This window comes from Akebia trifoliata, chromosome 11 (assembly GCF_017979445.1).
Source record: "Akebia trifoliata isolate Shusen 1 chromosome 11, ASM1797944v1, whole genome shotgun sequence".
NCBI lineage: Eukaryota > Viridiplantae > Streptophyta > Magnoliopsida > Ranunculales > Lardizabalaceae > Akebia > Akebia trifoliata.
Genome location: NC_141385.1, coordinates 33825587 through 33840240, shown reverse-complemented (window position 1 = coordinate 33840240; position 14654 = coordinate 33825587).

Genomic DNA, 14654 nt, shown 5'->3' with positions numbered 1-14654 from the left:
AGCAAAATCCAAGATAATCCTTGGCAGCAACTTAGCAAAATCCAAGATAACCATTGGCGGCATCTGAACAAAATCCAAGACAACCCTTGGCGACAACTGAGCAAAATCCAAGATAACCCTTGGCGACAAATGAGAAAAATCCAAGATAACCCTGAGTGGCATCTAAGCAAAATCCAAGTTAACCCTTGGCGGCATCTGAGCAAAACTGGCAGATGAATGAATAAATTTTAGGAATGAATGAATGAATCTAGAGAAGAATGATTAAAATGAATTTGGATGAGATTGAAAATGAATCTAGAGAATAATGATTGAATCGGAGAACGAATAAATAAATCTAGAAGATAATGAATCTGGAAAAGAATCTGGGAACGAAAGAATGCCATATCTCCTATCTAGGTAAATGAGTTATTATTTAATCTGGGCACAATCATATATGAGATCTGAAGTGTTTTCATTTGAACCTCAAGGTTTTATCCAAAAGTTTTATGAATTAAAACCTGAGTTTTTACTTCTTTTGAACCTCAAGGATTTTTCGAAAAACTGTTATCAAGAGGGTAACCTTACGTTTAGGGGTTCCCATTATCTTTTAAGATTAAAATTGGTCAAAAATAAAATGCCCTTGGTTTGATAACAAATATGGCATTGGAGATAATTGAATACATCATGCAAAATTAAAAAAAATGCCCTTAGTATAAGGGGGAAACTACATATCTAGAAGAAAAAGAAAATGCCCCTTGTATGAAGGTTTGAAATATTTGATTACCACAAGTGCAATAAAGATCCAACTTTTAATTTTGATTAATTTTATAGAAGATTTTGAGTCAGGCTCAAGAAAATAAAATATTTCCTTTTGAGACTCATCATAGAATTCACCTTTCTCTCCCTTGGTTCACTTGAGAAAGTAAAAATTTTCAGATTAATCGTAGACAAGATACTTGTGGCTTCTAAGTCTATACTTGTTTTAAGCTAAGTATTGAACTTGATCATTCGAACTTATGATGTTTCAGCCTGGACCGCTCTTCGCTTTTCTTCTGTTTTGCTTTGTTACTCTAACTTTTGCCTAGATCGCCTTTTAAGGTTTTCAATCTAGCGAGCTTGCTCTAAGTTTTGCCCAGATCGCCTTTCCAGGTTTTCAATCTAGGGAGCTTTTTTTTTTTACTTTGCTCTGATTGTTGCCAAGACCGTCTTTTCGAATTTTCAACCTTGTGAGTTTGTCTTAGTTTTTGCCTAAGTTGTCATTTTTGGATTTTCAACCTAGCAAGCTTTTTGTATTTTTTTCTCTTTTTTTTCTTATGGAATTGCTATCTGATCATGCTTTGCTATCTTCCTTGACTTTTTGCACGGTACTTAGGAGGACTTTTATGGGTAAGCTTAGGACTGGGTATAAAAAGAAAGGGATTTTGAGGCTCAAAAACCCGAATGCCCCTTGTGTGGCATTTTTTTATATTTTACTTTGAATTTTCTTCCCCATTTTGAAGATATATATATTTTTTTGAAATTTTCTTTTTTATATTTTTTTGTGTGGGAAAATAGATTTTTTTTATTTTAATGTGGTCGAGCTTGAAGTAACTTCTCAGGTTGCCTACGTACCCCAAAATTTTGGGATTAGACCAAAACATTGTTCAAATCTTCCCTCCCCAAGGTTAGGTAATCGGGCTGAGAAATAAAAATGTTTTTTTTTTAAACTTTATTTTTTGAAAAAGGCTGCAAAGGGCTGGGAAAGGAGATATTGAACTTTTGAGCTGGGTAATAAGTAATTGATTCGGCCAAAGATGGCCTCCTTAAATGTAGTACCATTGGATTTGGTCAAGGTTGGTTAGTTCTGGTAACTCGATTCCATTATGGTCTTGAAGTCTGATAGTTTTTCCCGGTAATATTTTTTATGATGAACGGACCTCCCCATTAGGTTTGAACTTCCCTCTAGGGTCAAAATAAGTATTCGATTCTCTTTGAAATCTGATGGTTTTTCAAAGTAGTGTTTTCTTGTTGAGAGATGAAGTTCTCCAATTAAGTTCAGACTTCTTCCTATGGTCGAGGAGTACTTAGTTTTCTTTGAAGTCTGATGGCTAAATCCTTGACTTGTAAATAGTGAACTTTAACTTCTTGTCAAACGTGCGAGCGATTCTTCTTCGATAAGTTTTTACCCTAAGTTGTTTTTTTTCAATCAAGTTTAGCTCTTCGTACCCAATGACGAGTCTAGTCTACTTTTAGCAATTGACTTTCCATCAAGACCTTGAGATACAGGATTTCCATTTTTACTAGCAAGACTGCTTCCATATCATATACTAGAGAATAGGGAATAGCTCCAATGGAGGACTGCATTGAAGTATGATGTGCTCCTAGTGTGAATGGTAACTTCTCTAACTAATCCCGGTGTGATTAACACATTTTCTTGATGATTGTTTTGAGACTCTTACTAACTGCTTTAACCGTTTCATTAATCTGAGAATGGTAGGAGGATGATTTGTGATGCCGGATCTTCAACTTTGAACACAGAGTAATGACTTAAGCTTTGAAGTATGACCCATTATCAAATATTAGTTCAAAAGATACCCTGTATTGACTTATGATAGATGCAGTGAGAACAATACTGAAATGTTTTGTAACATCTTCTTTGATCTGTTGGTGTTTTCATTTCATCGAGCGAGTATCTATTCCATGTCGAACAACACTCAAGCTTGCACCTAACATATCCTCTTCAGACCACGTGAACAAGTCTTTTGAAATTTCTAAGTAAATTCATTGTCCCTTCATGTTCCTCAAGGGATAAGATGGTTTCTATTTGAATCTCTTTAGAAATTATTTTCTATTTCGAGGTCAAAGACCTTTGCTTTCTCGATTAAAGGTTGAACCCGACTTGATTGACTTTAATATCTTGACTTTAGTCTTACTTGATTGACTTTAAGTTTTTGGAGAATCCCCTCTATTATATTTTTAATTCTTTGGACCCCCAAATGGAAGGGTCCTTGAACAAATATCTTGGCAACCATCAACAATTTTGCCTGTGAGCCTAATTGATCGATTTTTTTAGTTCAAATTTTTAAATTAATTTTATTAATGTTTCACTTTAATTATTTAATATTTTATTTATTAATTCGAAATTTTTATTTATAAAAATTATAAAATTACCGTCTTACCCTCGGAGAGGACTTTTTGTGTTTTAAGTCCGTTTTTGATGTTCCAGGCTGTTTTAGAATCGATTTTTCGTAAGGAATTCAATGGGAATATTGATTTGTGTCATTTATAAAATTTTTTGTGTGAAATGATTGTGAACTTTATGAGGGGCATTTTTGTAGTTTTATCAAATTTTGTGAAAATTGGCGAAATGATTTATTTGGTTTCTACTTGTTTTATGTATTTGAATGGATTTTCCTAAGTGTAACGTAGGCTCTAGGGATGTTTTAAGGTTAGGGGTAATTTAATCATTTTTTAGTAATTTTTATCGTAAAGTTTCTTTTTGACTACAAGATGATGATTTCTATGTTTCTGGGGTCATATTTTCCTAGCGTAGCGTGATTTCTACAGTTTTGTCAGTTCGAGATACCTCATCCGGATTTTTGAAACATATCTGGTAACAAAATAAAGCATTGGAATAAGCATTCATCATTGGAAACCGTTGCGATCGGGTTGATGAGTTGATTAATTAGGCGAATGCAAAAATGGGGTGTTTACACCAAGCCAAAATTTTGTTTGGCCGAATCTTAAGTTTAGCTTGGTAGACCCCTAGGTTCGACCAGGCATATTTAATCCTAGAATGCCCACTCTCAACCATAGGCACTTTTTGTTGTTATCCCTATTCACATTTGATCGGGACGATAACTCATGGCTAGGAAACCGTCAAGGGTCTTTCCTGTTGACTCTCAGACCAAAGCGAGAACCCCTCTTGATTACTTTTCCTCTTAGATCCTTGTGGTGAGCCTAGTTTCAAATCAAGTGAATGTTCCTTCCAAAGGTCACTCTCATTTAGCTCTCAGTACTTAAATACGTTAAGATTGAGAGTAATCTTGTCCTTAGGTCTAAGGTTAGACACTCTCAAAGCATTCCCAATCCTTCTTAGTATAAGGTTAGTGCTTGATTTCACCATCCATATCACAATAGGTTAATCCTTACGAGTTCAAATGATAAATTCTCACATAAGGTTTCAAGTTAACCTAATGCGATGATCTAAGTTAGGAATACCTTATGGGAAGTTAGGAATCCGATTTCATATCTTGACCAAGCCAATTTCCAAATTTTGCGATGTTTCCTCTAAGATAAACTTAAGGTTATCCAATTCTTCAGATTTAGATCCGTTCATAGGTCTAGAAGTATCCACCTACCTTCGAGTTAATTTGTATCCGTATTTCTTAAAGAGTCTTTCGTTATAAGTTACCTTGGAGTGTATCTCAATCCAAAGGAGGTGAAAAGCTTTTCGCCCCAATTATTCGGGTGCACACTTAATTCTTTTCCTTAGAATTCCTAGGATTCTTAAGAAGCTTAACATAATTGTTAGAATCTTTTAGGCTCGGCCCTACTCGTGGGTCACTTCAATATTCCTAGCCAGCAAGGTCAGCACATGTGATCCATTCTCATCAAATTTTAATTTATAGAACCTTCTAAGCTTGACCATACTCATGGGTCAAGCATGTGATCAATTCTCACCAATTTTAGGTTTGTTAGAATCTTGTAAGATCAACCCCACTCATGAGTCACTTCAATATTCTTCGTCGGCAAGGGTCGTGCATGTTATCAATTCTTACCAATTTAAGGTTTGTAAGAACCTTTGTGCTCAACCCCACTTGTGGGTCAATCACAATCCTCATTGGCAAGGGTTGTGCATCAAATCTAAGACCTTTTCCAAGGTCAAAATTCAAAGGGTTTAAATCTCATACATTTGAGATGCCCACTTCCAAGGCTCGAGAGCAAAATGACCCTATACAACAAACCTTATCCAAGGTATTCAAGGGTTCAAATATCATATATTCGAGATACCCACTTTCAAGGTTCAAGGGAAGGTGGCCCTATACAATGAACCTCTTTTCAGACCTTTCGGGTTTAAATCTTATGCACTCGAAATACCCACATCCAAGGTTCAAGGGTAAGGTGGTCATATACAACGAACCTCGTTAAGGTCTTCAGGGATTTTTCTCATACACTCGAACACCCAATCCAAAGATCCAGACGTAATACCCATATAAGGGATCATATTTCGTGTATCTGACATCCAAAATACTTACCCTCTTTTATGTCTCATACATTTGAGGCATCTTTTCTTCTCAACTCGTAGATATGGGTCTCAAAAAGATACTCGACCTTTTAAAGGTCACCTTTGGTCAAGTGCTTCAATGTCAGAAAGTCAGGGCAAGGACTTGTCTTCATTCCAAAGCTCCAAAATTCTCTCAAATTCTCAACTTTAGGGATCATTTCAAATTGAGCGTTCGATTCTAGAAGGTTCTGGTAGGGACCTCTTTCCATTTCTTATAGATTCAAATCTCTTATGGATTATCGACTTACGTGAGATCAAGTTTTAAAGTTAGAAAGTTTGGGCAGGGACCTATCTTCATTTTTATAGCTCAAATTCTCTCAAATTGACAACCTCACATTTTACTTCTTAGATTGGGTCTCTCAAAGACCTTTAGACCTCTTAAAGGTCAACTTAGTGCATTTCCATTTCATAGATCAAGCCTCTCAAAGACCTTTAGACCTCTTAAAGGTCACCTTAGTATCCATTTTTTTCTTTTTCACACTTTTATCTCTTTAGGGACTTTAGTAGAACATCTTCAATTCTCCTAGGTTAGTTCTGTTACATTTGTTAGGCATCCAAAAAATACATAAAGGGTTGCGATTAGAGTTATTGTTCATTCACTCATCTCTCTAGGGTTTCTTCTAGAGTCACCGTGAGAAGAACTTGTTTTTGACCTAATAACAATAAAAATAAATAAATAATGATAAAGTCATCATTTTTGTCGTACTAAAGTCAAATCTTTTGTTTTTTTCTTGATTAAGGTACCAACACTTCATACAATCTAATTATTTTAAGGGGCAAAGATTGGGCGTCCAAGGATCGGGGTTCAGAGAAAAGGGGCTACAACTCAGTCTCATTACCTTCTCAAATCTAGGATCATCACCCTGGAACCAATAGAGAGAACAAAACCTTCATTCATGGAGAATCTATTTGCTACAAATAGTCAGACAGGTAATCGTCTAGTTAATGAAGAAGCTAAATGATCAAGTGGCAGCAATTGGAAACATGCTATCGACTTGAATTTAGATCCCAGGAGTTACACAAGCCATCCAGGACCAATCCACTAATTCAAGGCATTCTGGTCAATATACCCTATCTATAGTTAACCCAAAAATGGTGCCTCTCCCAATGGCATCAACTATCAATCCAACGTCTATGTAAACTCAAAATAATATATTGACACTAAATCAAGCTACAAAATCTCTCCTTTCATCTGCACACAATGCCCACTTCCACACAAAGCCGAGGTAGCATATGAGCGAGAATCCAACTGGATCAAAATGCCAGAGATGAACTATGTTGAGGATATGCTATCAAATCACATGGATGCGATCGTGGAAGAATTGAACAGTTTAGGGGGAGGTGATTCTGAAGACAACTTTGGTTTCGAAGACTTATGTTTTTACCGGAATTTTGTACCACCAGCAGACTTCAAATGTTTAGAGTTTGAAAATACAACGTCATCGGGTGCCCTCTTACTCACCTTGGGCTATATTATGGTACTATTTCTCAATACGGGAAAAATAAGAAGTTGTTGGTACAGATGTTCAGAGAAGTTTAACTGGGGTAGCACAGATATGGTTCACGTAATTGGACCATAGTAAAATCGGGAGCTGGAAAGACTTGGCAAGCACATTCATGGGAAATTATAGGTTTAACATAGATGTTTCCATGAATAGGCAAGGTGTAGCAAAAATGACAAGGAAGCCCAATGAGACCATTAGAGAGTATGCTCAACGATGGAATGAGTCAGCTTCGTAGGTGAAGCCTCTTATGATTGAAATTTAGATGAATACCACGTTCATCTCGACTTTAGGGCAACATTATTACACCCATCTCATAGGGGACACCACAACCAATTTCTCTTCTTTGGTATAAATAGAAGATGGTTTAAAATCGTGATTAATCATAGATTGGTTGGACCCATAGTAAGGTGCATTGTAAAGTTCAGTATCAAAGAAGCTAATAGTCGAGACAAATAAAGGAAGAAGGGTATGTTAGCTATGTGCAATCGACCCAGTCACCAGTACATATCCCAACCAAAACACTAAGACCACCGATGACTTTTCAAGCATAACCAACATATCCGTATCATGCACCCCAACCCCCTACAAGGTCACATAACAATCAACAATAGTTTCAAGGACAAACACCATAACAACAATAGTATTGTCAACCATACAACAATCATCAACAAAAAAATGAGGTAGTTCACACTATTACCAGTGAAGCTTTCAAAGTTCTTGTTGATCCTTGTGAAGAGGGGTAACATTACACTAAGACAACCACATCTAGAAATAGGGAACACATTTGGATATGATTCCACTACTCACTGTGAGTTCCACATGGGAGCTATCGGTCCTACAGATCATTGTTGGCAGTTGAGGGCTGTTGTTCAAATCCTCATAGATCAAAAGCTCATAGTTTTTGATCCTGTACCAACACAACAAAACATTTACCAAAATTCTCTCCCAGCCCATGATGGGAATGGTGCAAGGCCAGCAAATACAGTGAATGGAATCTCAGAGGAAGAAACCAACTTTGACCCTTTTTAATTGATTATGCATCTAGGATTGAAGGTCAAGATACATCTGAAGCCAAATCCCTTAGATATTTTGGTCAACACTCTCCTTCCTTAGAATCAAAATAGCACTCCCATTCGTATCAGCACTTAGTTAGGAGGTCTCACCCTTCTTTCTAAATTTATCATCCCTCATCTTGTATTCAAACTCCATCGCTCCATATGATATCACACAACCCCCGATATTCTCCTTACCACCTCTCATCATCTGTATACCTACTTCATCCATACCGACCATAAAACCCCCATTTTTAGTTCTTTATGTTCAACCTAACCTACCCCAACTAACCTTCAAAACCCCTAAATCTTTCCCTTACCTTTCCAACAAGGCAGTGCCTTGGAGTAATGAGACTAGTTTGGTATTTCTAAATAGAGGAGGAAAGGTTGAAGGTACAAAAGTGGTTGATAAGCCAGAGAATATGGAAGAGCCTAAAGACGTAAGTCACATTACTAAGGCAGGTAAAATGGTAAAAACGACAGAAAAGAGAGTAATATAAAGAGTGAAGGAAAATGAAAAGAAAATAATAAAAGAGAAGGGGAAACAAGTTATAGTTGAGGTTGGACATAACAACAAGACAAGACAATTAATAAGTAAAGATGAAACTGGGCAGATAAAAGATGAAACATTCAAAGTAGGGTTGTTAGAAATAAAGAAGCCATTTGAGATAGAATCGACAATAAAGGAAGTAACAAAAGCAGTTAAGAATAAGATAGTTGAGACAGACACAATTGAGATAGTGCAGAGGGTACCCACAGAAATAGAGAAAGAAAGGCAAAAAGAAAAAAATAGAGGCAATATTAGACAAAGGGAAAGGTAAGGCAGTTGTAGTAGAAAAAGAGGGTAAACAGACAAAAATAGAACAAGGCAAAAAAAAAAATGAAAGACAAAGAAGTGGCAGAGTTTCTCAAATTGATCAAGAGAAGTTAATATAACATAATTTAACAATTGAACAATGTACCGACCTAGGTGTCCATTCTAGGGCTATTACAAAGTTCGGAGAAACAACAAAAAACACTTTTGAAAGTACTCAATAGGGCATATATAACAGAAGTCATTTCCCCCAAACAACTAGAGAATATATTTGGATTAATCGTGGCACCAAATGTCATCACATTCACAAAGGATGAACACATCTCGAACGGTTGTGGCCATATAAAGACACTGCATATTGTAGTGATGTACAAATGCATGATTATTGCTCGTGTGTTACTGGATAATGGATCTATAATAAATGTCTATCCTTACACCATATTGAAGAAGTTAGGTATGGACAAGACTCTCCTAAGACTTAACGTCAGGAAAATTCGAGCTTTTGACAGCTTAAAGAGAGATTTAATGGATGAAATTGACTTACCTATTATGGTTGGACCCTATACCTTCCAAATCACCTTTGAGGTCATCAATATGTGAAACATTTCAACTTCCTCTTAGGAAGGTCGTGGGTCCATTCAGCCGGGGTGGTACCATTATCTTTACATTAACGAGTCAAGTTTATCAGCAACCATGATTTAGTAACTATAAAAATAGAGAAATTATTGGCAACTGATAAATCTCCAGACGTGCCTTATATTGATATCAAGGGATAAAGTGAACAACTCATCTATCACTCTTTTCAATTCGAATCAATCAATCACATTTTGGCTTCCAAAACAAAACATTGTTAGTTTATTATTTTCACCCTGAGGGTCTTAATGAACCTTTTTCCTTGGAGGGTATTTGTTTAGAAGGTCCACCCCTATTAATAAAATCTAAAAAAAAATCAAAAAAAATAAAAGCTTGCAATGTTGTCTGTGCTAGAAAATGTGAGATTAAATGATTACAACCTCGAACCCAACTTCAATCTCATGGAGATTGAGGAAGAGTTTGGTGCACAAGAGGTCGACGTACCAAAAGAATTGAAAAAGCTTGTAGAATGCCATGAGGGAGAACATCAGGCAAATATTGAGGAAACAGACTCAATAAATTTTGGATTTGAAGATAACCCAAAAATAGTCAAAATCGGATCCCTTCTAACCCTAACCTAGAAAACATAAATAATTGAGTTCCTTTAACAATATCAAGATGTATTCTCATGGTCCTATCATGACATGTCAGATCTTGACATTGATCTTGTAGTAGACAGCCTACCCATTCTTTCCAATGCAAATCTTATCAAATAAAAATTCAGAACATTAAAATTTGAATGGACTCCCAAAGGGAAAGATGAGGTTACAAAGTAGATTCGAATAGGATTCTTAGCAATATCGACTTACCTAGAATAGCTTGCAAACATAGTGCTAGTATCGAAGAAAAATGGTAAGGTAATGATGTATGTAGATTATCGAGACTTGAACAAAACTAATCCAAAGGATGATTTTTCCCTTCCACATATCAATACGCTCGTCCACAACACATTAGGACATGACATGTTTTTGTTTATAGACGATTTCTCTAGGTATAATCAAATCAAGATGGTAGAAGAGGATCAAGAGAAGATCGCATTCATCATATCCTAGGGCACGTCTCACTATACAGTTATGCCATTCGATCTTAAAAATGTAAGAGCAACTTATCTGTGAACCATGACCGTTCTCTTTCATGATATGATTCATAAAGACATAGAGGTCTGTGTGGATGATATGATTGCTCAATCTGATTTGGAAGAAGATCAACTCGTCAACTTATGCAAGATTTTCAATAGTCTAAGGAAGTTCAGTTCAAGGCTAAATTCTTCAAAATGTGTATTTGGCGCAACTTCAGTGAAGCTACAAGGCTTTGTCATAAGCTGAAGAGGAATTGAAGCAGATCCAACTAAAACAAAAGCAATAATTGAGATGTCAGCACCAAAGACGAAAGTAGAAATACAAGGTTTCTTAGGAAAGATTCAGTAAATTAGTAGGTTTATCACACAAATCACGTCAATCTATGAGCATGTCTTCAAACTTTTAAGAAATAATGAATCTTTGGAGTGGAATAATGACTGCTAGGAAGCTTTTGAAAAAATCAAGAAATATTTGTTGAATCTTCTAATCTTAGTTCTCCCTACCCTAGGAAGCCTCTATTAATGTACCTATCAGCACTTGAAATATCTATGGGATGTGTATTGGGGAACATAATGAGATTGATTGCAAAAAAGGGGTGATATACTACCTTAGCAAATTTTTTATAGATTACAAGGGAATGTATTTTTTAATTGAGAAGACATGTTGTGCCCTAGTTTGAGTGTCTTACAGATTGCGCCATTATTTGCTAAGCTATAAAATACAACTTATTGCTAGGATGGATCCATTGAAGTACTTATTTGAGAAGCCTGCAATTACCAGTCCTACTGCCAATGGCATCTATTATTATCAAAGTTCGATATTGAGTATGTCACATAGAAAACAATCAAAAGGTAGGCTATTGTAGATCACCAAGCAAAGCATCCTCTTCTAGATTATGAATCGTTGAAGACTAACTTTCCAGATGAAGTCATTCTCTTTGTAGAAACAAAGGAAAATGAAAATGAATTGCTTTGGAAACTATAGTCTGATGGTGCAGTCAATTAGAATGATAACAGGATCGAAGTTGTTTTGGTAAAGCTTGACATATTGTATGTGCTTATAGTAGTAAGGTTGCATTTTTAGTGCACAAAAAATCAATCAAAGTATGAGGCATACATAGTGGGTCTCAAAGCAGCAATAGAAATGGAAGTTGATGAGATCGATGTATATGGGGACTCAAGTTTAGTTGTCTACCAAACTATTGGTGAATAGTAGATACGAGAACAGAAACTAGTACCATACCATAAGTACATCGAAGAACTGGGTGCCAGATTTTCTCAAATTACTTTCAATTGCATGTTAAGGGCTAAAAATCAATTTTTAAATGCACTTGCAATCTTTGCCTTCATAATCAAAGTTATTGAGGAAACAACCGTCGATCCCTTGGAAATAGGGTTGTAAGATGAACAACCTACTGTTTACCAAAGGAGGTAGATGACACATAAATAAAAACTCCATGGTTCTTCGACATCAAGACTTATCTCAAAAATAGAACCTAGCCTCTAAAAGGGTATAGAAATAGAGAAGAGAACTATTAAAAAATTAGTAGGACAATTCTTTTTAAGTAATGGGACACTTTACAAACGATCACACCATGAAGTTGTCCTTCAGTGTGTAGTCGGGAAAGAAGCCAAATATCTCATAGGGTTGTCTACGGAGGGGTTTATTGTACTCACATAAACGGAAACATGTTAGTATGAAAGATTATAAGGATGGGCTATTACTGGTCTACACTGGAGGATGATTGTTTCCAACACGTCAAGAAGGGTTATTTATATTAGATTTATGCCTACAAGATAAATGTGCCACCAAATAAACTCCACAACATGACATCACCATGGTTTTTCTCGCTCTGGGGCATGAACATTATTGGTCCTATAAATCCTAAGTAATCAAATGGTCATAGGTTTATCCTGGTTGCTATCGACTACTTCATTAAGTAGGTAGAAGCCAAGTCTTACACAAACGTCACGAACTTGCAAGTTATTCGATTCTTAAAAAAAATATCATCTATAGATATGGCCTGGCTAACACCATTATATCAGATAACACTCTCAACATGAAGAGCAAAGACATAAAGAAACTCGATGAAGATTTTTAGGTTATAGATTGAAGATGAACGGTACAATGGAAACAACTAATAAGAATATCAAGTGGTTCATTGAGAAATGGAAATAACCTACAAATATTGGCCTGAAATGTTACCATTTGCTCTTCATGCTTACAAAATCTTGATTAGAACTTCTATTGGGGCAACGTCATTCTCACTCGTTTATGGGATGGAAGTGATCTTTCTAGTTGAAATGGAAATTCCTTCTCTTAGACTCTTTATGGAAGTAGAGTTGGAAGAGGCTAAATCAGTTAGAGCATGATATGACCAACTGAACTTGACTGAAAAGGAAAGACTCACTGCAATATGCCATGGACAGCTGTATCAAAAATAAATTGTATGGGCTTATAATACCAAGAGAATTTCAGCCGGGTGATCTGGTTCTGAAGAATATCCAAGAGGGAAGTTCAAGTGAAATTACAAAGTTTCATTCATGGTTAAGAAGGTGATATTAGGAGGTGCACTAATCCTCATAGAGATGGATAGTGAACTATTTCCTAAGCCACTAAACGAGGACTGTGTGGTTGGAATCCGATCGACAGTTCTGATGGATCCCTCACGCATTCATCCCGAAATAGCCCCCGGCGTCTCCTTCCTTGTGGTGGCTTGGTACCTACCACAGACGCTTCGATGCTCAAGTTAGAGAGACAAAGGAACCGTAATTGATACCGCCTAGTCCTCTTTCCTTCCAGCCCCTTACAATAGTGCTTATTGTGTTATTTAATCCCCAACCTATCCCTAGGGTTTCCCCTATTATAGGCTGCAGTATAGGTCGTAATCATGGGATTTCTACTGATTCTGGGTGGTTGTTTACCTAATCAGGGTATCTTGGAATGATCGAGTTTATTTGTTATGATTACATATGAGATTTTCAAAACTGACGTGCACGTAACAGTATTACGATTTTTTTGAGGTCTGCCCTACCCTGCTTGGTAGGGCTAGCTCCACTAAATGTTGTCCTTTCCTACTAGCCAGACTAGGGAAGCCTTTGCTCTGACCTGCCCTGCTTGCTGGGCAGCACCTCGTAAACTGATCTGTATTAGGTACCACTTGGCCAACTTGGACACGTGTAGGGTTAAGATTGCTTGTGCAATTATTTCCCTTTACAACTACCCCCTCTCAAGGAAGCACAAGGTGTTTTCATCTTCTCGAGACACAATCCTACTTCTTTATTAGCTACTTAGACCTCTCATAATTACGTCTGTTATTTCTGAATTGACGCATTCAATGCAACGTCGCTTTGAATCTTTGCCAACAGCTCAGATGGATTCCTCTTCATATGTCTCCGTCTACGTATTCCTTAGCCCTTTTGTACTATCCCCATTTTGCGATGTTCCAGTTGGACTCAAGCTGTCCTCTTAGGCGTATGTGCTCCTGTGTCTCTTCTTATAAATAAGGGACTTAGTACATTGTCTATCTGCTATCATGGTAGAACTCTGCGAATCCATTTCTGTGATTTTATTTTGTTGCAATAATTACCTCTCTACCCTAAGGTAATCTTTTCCTCTCTCTGCCTGCTTGATTCTTCTTCTACATTTAGTTTTCTCATGGCTGTCACTACATCCCAACTCTGACGAAGCCTATACATTCTCGCTTCGGTGGACATTCAAGTTAGCAGTCACTTTGATACCCCTGGTGATTGCCGTCCAAGGGAAATTTTTGTCTACGTTGGCCAAATCAAGGCTAGGCTTAGTTTTCCTCTCTCTGCTTTCCTTAGAGAAGTACTGAGTAAGATAAACTGGTCTCCTGATCAAATGTCTGAGAACATCTATCGTTTGGTGAAGGTTGTGGAGAAGATGGGCGTTACCTCCAACAACTTCCTCTCCGGTACAACCCGAAGGTTATTCCCAACCTATCGGGATTCTTCTCACTGTCCTCCAAGAGTGCCACAATGGCTCTAACCCTTCCTCTCCCAAGTTTTGATAAAGGGTGGCACAAAGACCCCCTCTATATTTTTGGAAACTAGGAATTTGCCCTTGGCTCTCCCCGCGGGGGATTCAGAGTCCCCTATGTCTTCTAGGGTAATGTTGCCTTGGGACTGTTGGCTTATATTCTACCATAAACTTTACCCATTTGCTTCTTGTTTTTTTTAACAACTCTTTTGTTGCTTCCATAGACTCCTTTGCTTTGGTGGCTGTAGAGGCTAGGAAGATACATCGTAGGGCATTTGAACCAGGGCTACTAAGAGAGCGGTGGTGGACGATCTTCTAGGTGAT